The following is a 16186-nucleotide window of genomic DNA, read 5'->3' as shown; positions in this document are numbered from 1 at the left end:
GCTTGCGGTTTTACATTCTCAGGAGTGCTTTGTGGGACGCTATTTGAATTTTCTTTTGAAGAGGGAGGTGGCAGAGGCTGCTCAACAGAAGGTTGAGTGTCAGTTATATCTTCTACAGTCACTTGATGTGGGTTTGGGACAGTTATATCCGCTGGTTCTGTTACCACAGCTTCGTTTTTAGCCTTATTGGGTTGTTTGCCTTCCTTTGTCTTGCTAGGCTCAGAGATGTCAATGGTCCTAGTTCTGAGCTTATACTATTTGTGTACTTCATACACAGCAGTATCATAACCTTGTTTGAAATCAAAAGACTCACCAGATTTAGTCTGAAATTGATTATAGTCATGTTCGTTTTGGTCTTCTTGTGTCAGGAAAGTTTGATGCTCACCCTTTAGATCCATTAAGTTCATGTGAGAGTCATCTGTAGGTTCACTTGAAGTGGAACCTTCAACATAGTTGTCTTGAAACGGGGGTCTTATATCATGGTCTTGGTTAGGCCTACCAGCATTTGTGTTCTGTGTCTTCCTGAAATTTGGGTTTTTTATAGTGTTGGACTGCTGTCCTTCCCATGATGCTTTTCTCTCAACATTTTCTACTCTTTCTCCTAGTCTTTGCAGGCCATTGATAATAGCATCAAGCTTCTGGTCAAAGGCTGAGGGTTCTTCTTTAAAGGTGGTTCTTCTTTCCATTCTCGCTCTGTTTCTCTTGGCAATTAAGTTAGCCTCTACGGTAACAGCAACCTTTTGCGCATCTTCAAGAGTTGCAGGGGCTCTTTCTTTCAACTGATATGCCATATCAGGGTCAAAACCATCCAGAAATTTATACAAAGCAAGGTCAGGTGGAGGTCTTAAGTTCTGTGGTATTGCGTTATATACGTTATTGAATCTTGCACAGTACTCCAAAACAGTCTCTTGAGGGCCTCTTTTGATTGTATCGTATTCGGCCAGTACGTGCAAGGGGTCTTTCTTTTTCTCCCATCTGTTGGTAAAGGATTGATAGAGCTCATCTGGGGTGGTTATGGAATTTGCGGCAAGTGATCGGAACCAAGTTCTAACATCACCTGTCAGACTCTGAACAAAAATTCTCATTCTTACACTATCATCATCTATTTCATAGTTTTCAAAATAATCTTGCATCTTTTTGGTATGCTGAATGGCTGTGAAAGGACCGGTGCTGTCAAAATATGTGATTTTAGATTGGTACTCTTGAGGTAAAGCCCCAGCATTGGCAGGTAATTGCAGGGGTGCATATCTATTAGCCATATTGGCAGGTATAAGTGGAACAACGGGGATAAGTGGAACAACTGGAGTAACAGGGATAACAGGAGTAACTGGGACGCTAGAAACAACAGTAGTGTTAGGATGTGCAGTGGATGAAGGTGTGGAAGGGGTACTACGGGATGTAGATGATGAACTGATGGAAATAGGGGATGAACGGAACAAAACCTTGACAGGAGTCGGAAAACAGCTAGGGTACGTTGTTTCAGGGCTCAAATCAGCAGAATTTTCCTGTTTTTCTTGCTTCCTAATGATTTTGGGGATTATGTTAGGGTTTTCAAAAACAGCTGGAGGGTTGGGGTCTGGATTTGACCTTGTATATCGTGGATTCTTCTTGGGAGCCAGCTTCCGAGTTGTTTTTTGGGTATTTTTCCTAGGAATGTTTTTGTAATCGACAAGGGACTAATTAAAATATGGGACAGCTTGTTTGTAACTTAAAACTAGCATGAAGATTGACTGAAGCAGCATTCATTTACTCCTGTTAATGCAAAGCAAGAAACAGTCTCAAAGGCTTCCTGGCTGACATTCAGGCTTCATCTGTAGTTTTAAGAGATAAACAGCAGTTGGAAGGTTTGATTTATGGTCTCGGTAGAGCTTTCTTACCTTCTTTGTGAAACTATCTGAGGAAGTTCCCCAGTGGAGTCGCCATTATGTTATCACTCAGGTTGTCCTTAAGCTCTAAAAAAGGATACGGCCGAGGTAACCACAGACCAACTTTGGACTGCAGGTTCTAGCCAACCTGCAATCAAAGAGGGCTCTCTCTTTAAGGATTTAACTTTGTTGAAAAGGTTAGGCTAGGTCTCGAGTTCAGAGGGTTTTTGTTTTGTTTTTTGGTGGGAAAATTGATGTTTTCAGACAGAGAGGCAAGGCATAGTCTGGAAGTTTCAAACCATTGGGCGTGGAGTCGAGGAGTGTGACTGTTAGTGCTTTCACTTGGTCACAACAGAGGGAAAATGGAGCAAGACAGCTGCGCAGGAAACAATGTTTCAGGTCTAAGTGATGGAAAGAAATGCTAAGCGATGAGGGCCAGTTAAGAATCTCTCAATCAACTTAGTAGTGGGAAGTAACAGAGTGCTACCTAGGGGCAGTTAAGAATCCCTAGATAATTGGCAAACACAGGTGAATCAGGGTAAACATGAGCCAGAAGGAATTCATATTCATAACCAATTCATTCAGAGGAAAACATAAAGAAACAGCAGAAATTGAGCATAGAGAGTATTTAAACTAATTCTAAGCTATTCTTTCTTTCTGCCATTTAGATAGTGATAACAATAAAACAGAGGTAAGATGCACTTATTGTTTCAGGCTGCAGCACAAGAATTCCATCTTCAGTCTCCAAAACATTCATTTACAACAAACAGTTTTCTCTCCAAGCTTTCTGCAATCTTTGATTATAGAAACAGTCAGGTATACAGTGCGGGTCTCTAGTGAAAATTCTCAATTGACCAACCCTTAAAACAATGCTGAGGGTGGTATATATAGGGCAAAACTATCTACAGAGTTCTTTATTACATCTTGACCTAATCAGGTCATAATTAACTGACCTAACTCTACCAGAAATAAATGCATGCAATAACTCGGGCTGCGCTAGGGGCGGCCGTATCAAAAACTGAATAACTTATGTAGTCCTTGGTGCCTTGGTGCAGTGTCTTTTGAAATAAATGTGCATGGGTTTCTGCTTCTTTGTTGTCCTGTGCTTTGAATGCCTTAATGGTGATTTGAGGGTAAGGATGGGCTGACGATGCCTGATTTGACTTTCTGGGGGCTTCATTAATATACAGGTGCTTCGAGCCCCTAAAAAATATTTGCTGATACTCTTTGGCGTCTTTTCTTTCTTCTGATACTCTTTGACAAAATCTGGACTGCTATTCTGATGTGATGTAGGTCTAATCACGCATTGATGGCCGCTGTTTCGGCCTCTGTATCCTCTGAAATTGTTTTCTGCTCCTTTCGGTATGCTCTGTGAAGAAAATGGATCATTTTTGGGCCTTTTGGGCTTCCTGGGGACTGCGTAACGAAAGATTCCTTGAAGATTCTCCATTTCGGCCCAAAAAATCCTGCGATGAGTGATTTGCGCAAATCGGTCATCAAAAACTGCCACAGAATCAGATTACGGGGCTCCGAAGTGCGATTTTCGCGCCTTTGCACCCAAAAAGTGCTGATGACATCAGCATGATGTGACATTGTACGGCGGGTGACGTCAGCAGGACGACGTGGGGGATGATGTCAGCATGATGTCATCATGTACGGATGGTGACGTGGCAGGTACGGTGGCAGGGATACGTGGCAGGAGGCCACGCAGGCAGGTGACTCGACATGGTGACTGGACAAGGGGGGTGACGTAAGAGGCGATTGTGCAGGGGGTGACGTGGGATGTGACGTCACGGGCGGTAAGCGGTTTTGTGGCGCACCGCTTATGGACAACGGTGGTTTCGGGGGAGAGGGCTCCGCCACAGCCCAACGCTTGACGCGTGGCGGGAGGTACGGCGGTAATACCGCCCATCTCCCGGACGCTAAACGTCGGGCAGGTCGGGGATGGGACGGCCCGCCCACCGTTGATCTGTGGGGCGGGCGATCCAACGGCTGGCGGGGAGTGTGATATGATGGAGGGATAAGGGGCGGCATATGCGCAGGAATATTCCTTTAATTTTTGCGCGGGTGGGTTTAAACTTAAGGAATGGGGTTTTTATGTGTTAAAAAGGCGCGGGTTGATATATTTACATTCGGACTTAGGGACAAGGGTGGAATATGGGTTTTTTGACAAGCGGGGTTAATATTTTATGTACAGAACGTAGGGAACAGGTGCAAAAATGGGTTTTTTGAGGTTTTTGAGGGGTTTTTGGGCTAGGGGAGAGGTTACTAGCTGACCAGATGTCAAACTAGCTCCTTAATGACTCGGATGGGCTAAAGACAGCCCCAGATGGACTGTGATTTCCCAGACTCAGCAGAATTATGGCTATAATGCCCGGGAGGGAGTATTTACATAAGGGAGTTTTATATACATGATTTTAATAGGGGAAGGGAAAAACTGATAGGGAGTTATATAATAAAGTTAGTAGTTAATATGGAGATGTATAGAGGGCGCTAAGGTATGAGACCTTAGGCTTTGTTGGGAAAAGAAGGCTCACAGAAGATGAGTGAGCAATCCTTGGGTGAAGCAGATCCTCACCAAGGCAAATGTCATGGAAATGATGAAACTGAGAGGCTCAAGCAGATCTTGACCTCTTGGGGGATGTTAGTAAGTGACTTGGGGGAAATGAGAAGAAGGGGAGGTTAGTGAATTCCAGCTTGAGTACCTCCTTTGAAATAAAACTGCCTGATAACTGTGATCTGAAAAGATAAGACATTGTGAGACACAAAATTTATCATCAGTCATCATTTTGCCACCAAACAGCTACCTACCCAGCCTATTGTCCTAACATTTTTTCTTCTTTTCTGATTAGGGTGCACTTAGACTTGCAGACCCAAAATTACAATTTTTCTTTTGAATGTTTCCTATCTAAATCTGCACTTATTTCTTCCAGGGCCTAGATTAAACAGTTGGGTCCCTTTGGTTCTCTACCTATCTACAAATCTGACCAAGATTAAACTGTTTGGACAGATGCATTCTCTATATTCTACAACAGGAAATTGAAACCTAGGGAGACCAAGATTAGACTGTTTGGACCTCCCTTAAATGAAAACTCTTCAAAACTGGAACAACTGATCAAAATGGGATCTCAGCAGTGGCATTTGGACTAGCACACTCTCATGGTATCTTCTGGAAATATGGAACACTGCAGCTTGCTAAGTATGACATATTTGGCATGTAAAAATGTCAATCATGAAAAATGAACCCCTGTTGCAACAGGAGGCTAACAGATTCAAATCTCTAGTACAGACTCTGACTACCTTGCGCGCACAGCTACAGGGGTCCGCGCACTCAGTTGCGTACTTCTACCCTAGGCCTCTATGCACTCAACTGCAGAGCCTCTTCCTATGCTAATACTCTTTGCTCTTAGCTTCACAAACCCAACAATGACTCCAACTTATCTACTACTAAACTCTTATTGACTACTGAACTGCCTTAGACTCTTCGAAGACTCCCCTTTTATACAATCCCATGGTCCAAGGACCATGGGTAGATCTCTATAGCTGACATGACTTATACAAAATAAGGGTGGAAAACCATTAGTAACTCTTTACATCTTCACACTCTGTGGCCACAAAATGCGGAGACTTTACATTCTTTCCTACAAAATTTGGGCTTTCTGCCCCAAAACTTGGGCTTTTAACCCCAAAATTGACCCAGGGGACCCATTCCCAATAGGCCCCCAACACAAATCTGGTGACTCACCCTCGAGTCACTCTGCTGGCGTGGAGATCTTGTCGCGAAGACCTCCAGCTCCACTTGTACCACTGCAACTTCGGCGATGCACTATGTTGTAGCCTGCTTCATCTGCTCAACCAGTTGCTTCGTTGTTGGCCCTGCGCCATCTACATGTACCTTCTGTTGTGTTTCTTGCATACTAGCCAGTTTGCCTTCAATGGTGGTCATGAGAACATATGCTTTGTCTAGCCAAGTCTTCAATCGATCCTTCAATAATGCTTCCCTATGTTATGATGCATCCATCTACTCTTTCAGCGCCTTTGCTTCCTACAACTTCGCTAGCCTTTGGGTAATGGTGATGGTGCACGTCATCGCTTTAACCTCATCATATCACTATTGTAGCTCCCGCGCCTCTATTTGCAGTCTCTGGACATTGGGATCCTCCTATAAGCTGGTGACTACTTCAAGCGACTCCTCAAAGAATGCAGTGCAATCCTTTACTGCGTTATCTATTGCTGCAACAACGTCCTTAACAGTTGCCTCACACTGCTCTCTGACTTCTGGTGGAGTCGAAGGTTGGGCCTTCAACTCAAGTTCTACAATATTAAGGTTTAGTTCAAACTGAACCTTTTCCAACTCTATTCTCGCTTCGTGCACTCCGGCAACGAGCTTCTGAATTCTCACATCCACTGGCTCATCTTTGGGAATGTCTAGTTCTAGGACAGACCTACATGCCTTAGCCACTACCTTTGTCATGCACTCATTCTTTTCCATGATGGCCTTAAAGAGATCAATAGCGGAGTTCTTTTGTGCAGCCATCTGAGTGTTTTTCACCCTCTACTCACTGATAACATGTACTATGCATTGTTCGTGGGCCCGAAGTTCCGCGATCACACCATCCTGCAAAGTGTGAAGGGCTTCACTTTGAAGCACAGTAAAATTGAGTCCAACCCCCTTGAGGGCACTAACAGTGGCCTTATCAGCTTTTGCTTTCGTAGTCAGTGCTTCGTCCGGTAGCGCTATTGCATGGGGATCCAGTGTGCGCACCATCCCTGCTGCTTCTAAGGTGCCAGGCACCAAACTAGTTGATGTCACGTTGCTTTGTCCCACACTGTTCTGTACCTGCAATGCCTGGATCTACAGCTCATGCAGACCCATCTGAATGGTGCCCAAGGCCTGTTTCTACTGCTGCTTGAACTGCTACAGCAGTTCCACAGTCACATCCCTTACCACATCACCAATGTCATTCAAATCACCTTCAGTCAAGGTGATTAGGTCGAGGGAAGTCTTGTTGGCCTTGGACTTCTTCCGTGGCCCTACTTTCTCCTGTTCCCTGTTGTACTTAATCTAGAACAGAGTAGTCTCTGGGTCCGCTCCTCCCTACTCTGATTTTTGTTCTTCCTCCTCTGTCTCTGGAGAGGGTGAATTCTGACTCCTGTCAGAGCCGCACTCCTCCTCTTCTTCATGTCCTCCTATTTGCTTCATGGCAGCGCCCTCTGCCTTAGTTTTAGCCTTAGCCTCCTTCTTCCTTTTCTCGACCAATTGTTCCATCTTCAGCCTAGCCTCTTCCTTTTTTTGTTGCGCTGTAGACTTTCTAGACCTAGTTGTCAAGTCCGAAGCGGTGCGCCAATCTGCCGGCCAGCGGTCGAGGGCCACTGCGATCGTGTCGTCTGTGGGTTGGTATGGAAGGTCATACCACTTTTGTTCAGGATCCTTTTGCATGCACATGGAGACATGGTGGAAGTCCGCCTTGAACTCCACATACTCTGTCAGCTGATCAAAAACTGTCGGCAACAACCACGGCTTGCGGTTGATGGCCATGTGGATACTCATCTCCATCAAGATCCAAAATACCTTGTTGTCCTTGACCCTTTGGGGGTCCTTCGTAGCCTAGAGTGAAGCGAACTTCGTTGCTTCCAGTAGGTCCTACGCGACCAGAGGAAACTGACTATCCTCTGGTAACTCCCATGCAACCAGCACTATGGACAGCAGCAGCCATGCATAGTGAAACATTTTGCTTTGATCCTGTGCCTCTCTACAGTTCGCGAGGAACTCACTACAGAGGTAGCGTGCCTAGTTAAATTGTACGCCCTCCATGCACTCGGCCACTAATGACACTACTAGTGTAGGCACTTCATCTACCCGACACTTCCCCATAATATTTCCTGCAAGGATCTGAGCTGTTGCCTTGACCGCGGTGTTGGTTATGCTAGTGATGGAGTATCCACACAGCTTCTTAGCGAGCTTAAATTTATTCTTCATTGCTTCGGTGAGGTCGCGCTCACCTGTCTTTCCGCCAAATGCCATGGCCGTATTTTCTCCAGCATGCGGCAGCTGAGTGATCCTATGGATCAGCATGTTAGTGATCGGTATCGACTCGTCTAGCTACATGCACCCATCGTGCACCAAGCACAGCAGTTGCTTGATCACTATCGTGGTTATGGGCATGCGGTTGTAATGTGGTACCCACAGCATGTTTAACAAACCAGCCTTATCCACCCCTTTCACCCACTTTGTTGGCTCCAACGTGGTCACACCAAAGTCTTTATAGAAGACGCGATGCATGAGTTGATTTTTCGCTAAGTGGGGAAAGCACTCAGTATCATCAAAATCCCAATCCTCCAATTTTAAATGGGATACGTGCCCCACGTGCGTTCCTTCAAAGATTATTTTGTCCAGCAATAAGGGTGTATGCAGCGCGACCTTGCTTTCATCAATGTCCTTCGAAACCTTTGTCTTGACTCTGCGTGGAGGAATGTAGTCAGGAAGTTTAGAGATAGGGTCGGACCCCTCAACGTCAACGTCCTCCACCCCCATGTCAATGTCTTCCTCACCCATATGGATTTTTTCAACATCCTCTTTAGGCTCCAGGTCAACTACCTTTCCCTTATCCATCACTGTGGGCTTTTCCTTCTATGGGTGCTTTCTAGGTGATGCGTGCAATGGCTGTGGTGCTTTCTACTTATCTTTCTTTGTTTTTGGACTCTCTTTGGTTAGCATAGGCCTCAGCCTGGGTGACCTCAGTGATTTAGGCACTTCTTCTAGTACTTCGACACTCGAAACCTCCAGGTCAGCTCCCTCAGCTTCCATTGCTATTTTTGGGGTAGTTCCCTCAACTGCCATTGCTTCTCCAGTGATCACAGTTTCTGCAGTCACCGACATGATACTAGACAACAACTCCCGCATTTCCTTTGGCAACTTCTCAAATGTTGAACTCGCTATCAAAGCTTCAAAGTACTCATGGTTCATACGTGCATGAGAGCTCAACACCTCAATTCTCAAAATGCCAAGTGTTTTTCGCTGGGAAGCCACCTGTAATTTATAGGCATTTTTGAATTCAAATCTAACCATTCCCCCTAAAATTCATTCATAAATGCTAGACTGGCAGCAGATTTTCATAGATCTTTCCCTTAAATTTCGACTTAAATTCCGCCCCCCCCCCCCCCCCCCCCCCCCGCTCCATTTAGCCGTTTTCCCATTGTCAAGTCATGAACAGTGACCATAACGGTCACTTTCTGGCTGCCCTGCGCAGTCCCTTCTTGGATAGCGTAGCTCCCCACGCATTTCTGCTAACACTGTGACATTCCTTCATTTTGTGTAGTTCCCCAATCGCACAGCACCCCAACCCGGGCAGTGTAGTTTATAATCATGTGCCTCCTTTTAGCTACCGAGAGCACTAAGATTATGCTTCCATCATGTAGTCATCTAGCTAGATCATCGGTGTATGGCTTCAATCGACTTCCATTCACTCGCCCTGGGAATGGTTCTCCATTCAACTTTACCAATTGAACTGCTCCACCATCAGTAATCTCCTTGATGACATATGGCCCCAGCCAATGCATCTGAAATTTTCCTGGAAATTTATCAAACTTGTTGTCATATAATAGAACTAAAACATTTACCTTGAAGGTGCACAGTTTGATGTGCCGATCGTGCCATGCCTTTTCGTGCTCCTTTTGAACTTGTTGATGGAATCCAAATCCTCTCCTCCAAGGCTCTGCGATCCGCAATCCTGTGAATGTAGTTATGCTTAGACTAGGTACAATGTACTCCATCGGCATCACAACTTCCACGCCATAAACCTGCCTTAACGGCATTTGTCTAGTCAGCTTCTTGCAAGTCGCTCTGTAAGCCCATAGTACCGTGGGTACGCGCACATCCGAGTCATTCCTTTGAGAATTGCAAACCTTTGTTAATGCATTCTCCAGTATCTTATTAAATGCTTCTACTGTTCCATTAACCTGTGGGTGATAAGGTGTGCTCTTTTGATGGTAAACCTAAATTATAGTAAATTGTGCTACAATTAAGGAAACTGGAAAACTAACAGAAACAGTGATGGGGGTCCAAGTGGAATAGGTGGGTGGCCACCAATATCACCTAGATCAATATTTCTACAGGCCTCCCCAAAGGAGCACTAGAGAAGCGGGATACATGCAAAGGGTGTACATTGGGGAAGTACACAAAATCCACCTTCAATGATCGGGACAGTAGGGCACATGCATTCCTTGAAAGGATCCACTCTGATGTATGTGGACCTTTCTCGACAACCTCCACATTCAAGCACAGGTATTATGTCATATTTATAGATGATTTATCATGAAAATGTTGGATCTACTTCATGCAGAAGAAAGACTAAAAATTCTCCAAATTTGTTGAGTTGAAATCACTTGTTGAGAAAGAAACTAGCAAGAAAGTGAAGGCTCTCAGGTGCGATAACGGAGGTGAGTATATGTCGAATAAGTTTAAAAGTTTCTCTACAAAGGAAGGCATTCGACGAGATTTGATAGCACCCCATAGCCCACAACAGAATGAGGTGGATGAGAGGAAGAACAGAAGTAATGTCGGAGCAGCAAGGGCGATGTTGCATGACCAAGACCAACCACTGTCCTTGTGGGATGAAGCATGCAACATAGTGGTCTATTTTCATAACAAGAGTCCTCATTGGATTCTTGGCATGAGTACAATAGAGGAATCTTTTTCAAAGAAGAAGCCAGATGTGACACACTTCAGGATCTTTGGATCATCAGTTTACTGCCATGTTTCCAAGGAAGAAAGGAAAAATATAGAGTCGACAGTAGAGTTGGGCATATTTATGGGGTACATGGACACACCATGCAATTATCGTGTTTACTCGCAATCCCTTAGGGTGAAAGTGGTTAGGAGGGATGTGAAATTTGATGAGGAGAAGGAAATGAGGTGCTCTCTTGAGAGGGAGATTTAGTTGTAGCCTGATCAGGAGATTTTGGATCCAAAGGAAGAACCTCATGAAGTTGTGGAGAAACCACAAGCAAAGGAGAAGAGAGTCAATACATCCACTCAAGCAGAGACATCCATAGAAGGAAGGAAGCGAACTAGGGAAGTTGATAGATTATTGTAGGATGCTAGATAGAATGTGGGAGCGCCCACGTCACAGCGCAGGAAGAGGAGGTCATTGGATCAGTACACTGGCTACATGGCTCTGATGAGTGAGCTTGTAGAGACTAAGCCATCCTCATTCAAGGAAGTTGTATAGAAACTAGTATGGATTGATGCTATGGTAGAGTAATATGATTCCATTTTTAGAAACAATGTTTGGGAAGTGATCCCAAAACCAACAGACAAATCAATGGTTGGTTCGAGATGGATTTACAAGGTAAATCATGTAGAATACGGAATCATATAGAAACACAAGGCCAGATATATGGCCAAGGGGTTCTCTCGGGTTGGGGTAATTGACTATGAGGAGACATTTGTTCCGGTAGCAAGGTACTCGTCCATTAGGTCAATTCTAGCATTTTCAGTGCAGATGGGGTGGAAGATCCACTAGATGGATGTGAAGACAACATTCCTCAATGGATTTATTGAGAAGGTGTATATTAAGAAGCCAGAGGGGTTTAAGACCTTTGATAGAGAGTTGCATGTGTGCAGACTCAAACGAGCATTGTATGGACTCAAGCAAGCACCCCATCCTTGGTACACCAGGATTGATAGCTATCTCACTAGTTTGGGCTTCACCAAAAGTGAAGCAAATGCAAACCTTTATCACATTGTGTAGAAGGTAAATAATTGATTATTGTGTTAAATGTTGATGACTTGATCCTTACTTGTGATGAGCAGTTGATCAGATCTTGCAAGGAGGACCTTGTAAGAGAGTTCAAGATGAAGAACATTGGCCTCATGCACTACTTCCTTGGTTTTGAAGTATGGAAAGGAGATGGGTAATTTTTTGTCTCTTAGGGGAAGTATTCCAATGTGATACTTCAAAGTTTCTACATGGACAGGTGAAAACCCATGGAGACTCCTTTAGCAGGAAATTATAGGAAAGAGGATGCTACTTCAGGTGAAGTATTCGAGGCTACCATTTACAGCCAGCTTGTGGGTTCACTTATGTATTTGGTTAGCACACAAATAGACATGTATTATGCAGTTAACCAGCTTAGTCAAGCAATGGTTAAGCCAACCAAAATGTATTGGAAGGTAGTAAAGCATATGTTGAGATACCTGAGAGGCACTACTCAGTTTGGTATTTGGTATAGACAGACAGAGGCCGTGAAGCTGCAAGGCTTCACAGATGCAGATTGGGTTGGGAGTCCATCAGATAGGAAGAGCACATCAGGAGGAATTTTCAGTGTTGGGTTAGCAACGGTTTCTTAGTACACCAAGAAGCATACATTTATGGCACTCAGCTCAGTAGAAGCAAAGTACATGGTTGCAAGTCAAGCAGCATGTGAGGTTATCTAGACGAGAAAGATTATTGTTGGGTTATTTGGTCAAAAGAAGCATCATATTGTGATTTACTGTGATAATCAGAGTTGTATCAAAACTTTGTGGATCCTGTATTTCATGATCAATCCAAGCATATTGACATCTGGTATCACCATCTACAAGATTGTATGCAAAGGCGGATTATGTTGTTGCGGTACATTCTGACAGAGGAACAAGATGCAGATATTTTGACAAAGGCTTTATCAAGAGGCAAATTTGAGTTCCATAGAAGCAGGATTGGGCTATCTGATAATCCCTTTCTTGCTGAGAGGGAGTGTTGAAAATGAAGCAAAAAAAAATAGTTTTGACTTTTCCTTAGTCAAACTAGATTAAAAATTAAATTTCTATTTTAGAATAATACTTGGAGGTAGTTAACTGAGGTGACATGGCTCTTGTCACTTAGTTAACTCAGTAAATTTGAGTTGGAGGCACTTGATTTCAGTTCTACATGATTTATTGCTAATTTTTAGCAATCTATTTCAGTTAATTTGAGTTATTGTAAGTTTAACTAGTTCTAACTGTCAGAAGAACTGGTGTAGGTCAAGTTGTGGGCGTGTAACTTCAACCACACTCGATGATCAACTAGTTAACCAATCAATTGGTCAAAAATAATTGTTTCATGCATAGAGTTCAAGTTACCCAGTTGAGATGGAGATTCTAGGGCAGTGTGCCATCAGTTGTATCATATTCCCATGTGTACAAGTGGTGCATGAAATCAGAGATCGACCTAAGGCTATTGCGCAATTCCTTGGTGTGAATTTCCTAAAAAATAGGGGAAATTTCCTAAGGGAACAACGCAAGGAAATAGGAGCTTGGGAAGGCTTGAAATTGGCTAAGTGTTGGGCCAAGTTCAGTCAGTCAGGCAAAGGGATAGACTATACACTTGCAGGGTGTGCTCAGGCTTGAGCAAGCATTGTATTTCTTCTCTATTCTCTGATTAATGCAATACAAATAGTAAGGGGTTTTGAGCAATTTATTTCCCCTAGATAAATATTTGTGCATGTGTGATGTCTCCTTTTTCATGTCTATGATTCTTATTTTAGATGGTGAATTAACTTCCAAAGATAAGTAGAGTAGCTTCGAGTCTTGTGATTTAGGAAATTTCATGAGAAGTATTGAATCTACATATATAATTTTGTATATAAGCACAAAACATTAAAAGAAGTTGAACATTCATTCCAAAATTTCATAAGAGAATCATCAAAGTCAAACAATCAAACTGTGCAGTAAGTACATTCAGATTGTTTATTCACAAAAAGTTATATCCTCATGTAGTTGACCCCCTCAAATTAAGAAACAAGGTCCTAAATACAAAATTAAAGTAATTGAATTATTTTAACTATCTCTTAACAACATGTAATTAAACTAAAGTAAACATAATTGAAAATATGGTTAACTAGTATTTTTCTTCTTTGCGGGTTTCTTCACCTTCTTCGGAGTCTATGTCGAAGCAGCGACTGGAATCTAGATCTCTAGGATAAGCACAATCCTTATTTTGGGATTAGGAAAAATGGTCGAAGTGTTTGTGTCTGAAACCTCTACCTGCTCACTTCTCGACTGTAGTAAAGGCACTAATGTAGTAGCTTGCATGGCCAAAACCAATATATTTGAACTTTTGAGGCCTTTTTTCAATTTCAGGAATCTTTCCCATTCAAAATCTGATAGCCAATGAACCGCCTTCATTTTTTCTCTAACTAATATCAAATATGATTTTATCCTATACCTGGTGTTTAGAATGTTGAATTCGTAGAGGAAAGAATCTAATATGGCTTGACTGGAAATAGCCCCTTCTTCATCATATGAGAAGGTTTTAAGATCAAACTTTAGTTTGTTTAGTGTTTCATGAAAATTTTGTTCTATTATCTAACCTTCATTAGTCCATAAGGAAGAAAACTAAATCTTTGAATGTAATTCCATTTAGTTTTAAATCTCATGATATTCTCCATAGATTTGTTGACTTCATTGTTTGTTTCCTCAAGTAGCCTCCTATATTCTTTAACAGATTTCAGTGCTACAATACCTTCCTCCTTAATAGAGAAAAATCATAAATTTAGTTGTTCATTAGTTAGGGAGTCAAAAAGATCAGAAATGGAGTTAAAATCCTTAAATATTTCCTTAGCTAAAGGAATCATCATTTTTACCTCATTTTTCAAATTATGAATTACATTCTTCTCATAGTCATCTAATATTTGAGCATAAGGCTTCAGCAAAAGAATATTTTCGCCAATCATCAACCAGATCTTGTCTTTGACATCCAATAAGGTCTCTTTTTCCAAAGTGGATTCTAATAGGTGTCTTTGCATGGATTTAACCTCTTCATCCTTTTGTGTTAGCATAACCTATAAGTCTTTAATTCTTTTATTCTTGGTTTCGATAATCTTCTCTATTTCATACCTTTAACCCTTTCTTTGTTGTTCTAATCCATCCAATTTGGCCTCAAGGAGACTCACTCTGTCAAAGTTTACATTTCCAAAATGAATATTTCTCAAGGGCTTCGTCTAGAGTGCTCTTGAATTTGTTGACTTCATCAGAATTTATTTTTTCCTTATTTTTAGTTCTTCAGTTGCTTTATTAAGTCTTTCTTCGAATTCTCTACATTTGGATTCATTAATATCCATAGACTTATTTAGCTCCTGTAATTGCTTCTCTTGTATTTCCTTCTGTTGGAAATTTTCCACCAAATTGGTCATCTAATAGTCTTGCATTTTTATACATGCTTTCAAGTTTTTAATTGCTTTGTCCTTTAGTTTCAATATCTCTTTGGTGATAGTACCATCTTTGGGCATCCCTAATTATTTAAATATTTTCTCCTCCATTTCTTTAATTTGATTTACCTTGGTTCTCACAGTTATTCGAGCATAATTCAACTGCCCTTGTACCTTGGCAATAATCGTTTGATATTTCTTATTTTGGTTGATGACTCCAATAACCTTCTTGCCACTACCTCCCCATTCTATCTATGCCAATAAACTATATTTGTATCATTTATCCTAGGTAGGTTAAAATCAATAGAAGTGGCCCTTGAACCAAGCACTTATGCACCTACACTTGACCCTAGTTGCAACATTGTCAAATTAAGCATTGTATTATAAAAATCAATTGTTGACGAAAATATGGGGCCCATTTGATGCATGTCTTTTTCATTGATTAGCATTAACTCCTTCCCTTTAGTTTCTATCAGCTTTTCTATTGTAATAGATTTTTCTACCCATATGAAACTTGCCCCTAAATATTTTTTCTTAGTCTCTTCTAGTGTTTGTTCAATTTGCTTTAACAACTCATCATTTTCCTTATGAAAAGTACTGGCTTATTTGTCACTTTCCTCACTACTTTTTATAACCTTCAGAGTCAAAGGAACTTCTTCTATACTGATTTGTGCAAATTTCCTTTTAAGAGGGTTCTCTTGTAGGCTTATGATTGCATTATCAGTGTTAGTATGAGAGGATATAAATAAATATTGTTCATTCGTCTCCTAGTTGACAGGGCTGGAATGGATCAAGATTACCTCAGATACCTACATAGTAGCTATGTTTTCCTTATTCACAATAGCACGTTCAGCGTTATCTAGTTTCTCAATCTCAATTTTGAAACGTGAGTATATGCAAGCAAACTAGTTGATTTTCTTTCTTATGAAATAATCTAAAAAGGATCAAAATGTCGATAATTTTTTTAAATCATAGCCAATGCATTTTTATGTTTAATTATCAAATCACCAATATAAAAAGGTGTTACAATTAATGCCTTTTTTTTTTATACAAAATTGAAATCGTTCAGGCGTATCCTTTGTCTGGCCAATTCCAAGGCAAACAATTGATTTGGAATGAATCTAGGTAACTTATAAGGTTCACCCTCAAAGCCA

This window comes from Pinus tabuliformis, chromosome 1_2, assembly GCF_031772625.1.
Source record: "Pinus tabuliformis cultivar Carrire ecotype Pingquan chromosome 1_2, CPIR1, whole genome shotgun sequence".
NCBI classification, from domain to species: Eukaryota; Viridiplantae; Streptophyta; class Pinopsida; order Pinales; family Pinaceae; genus Pinus; species Pinus tabuliformis.
Note: the sequence above shows the minus strand (reverse complement) of the source record.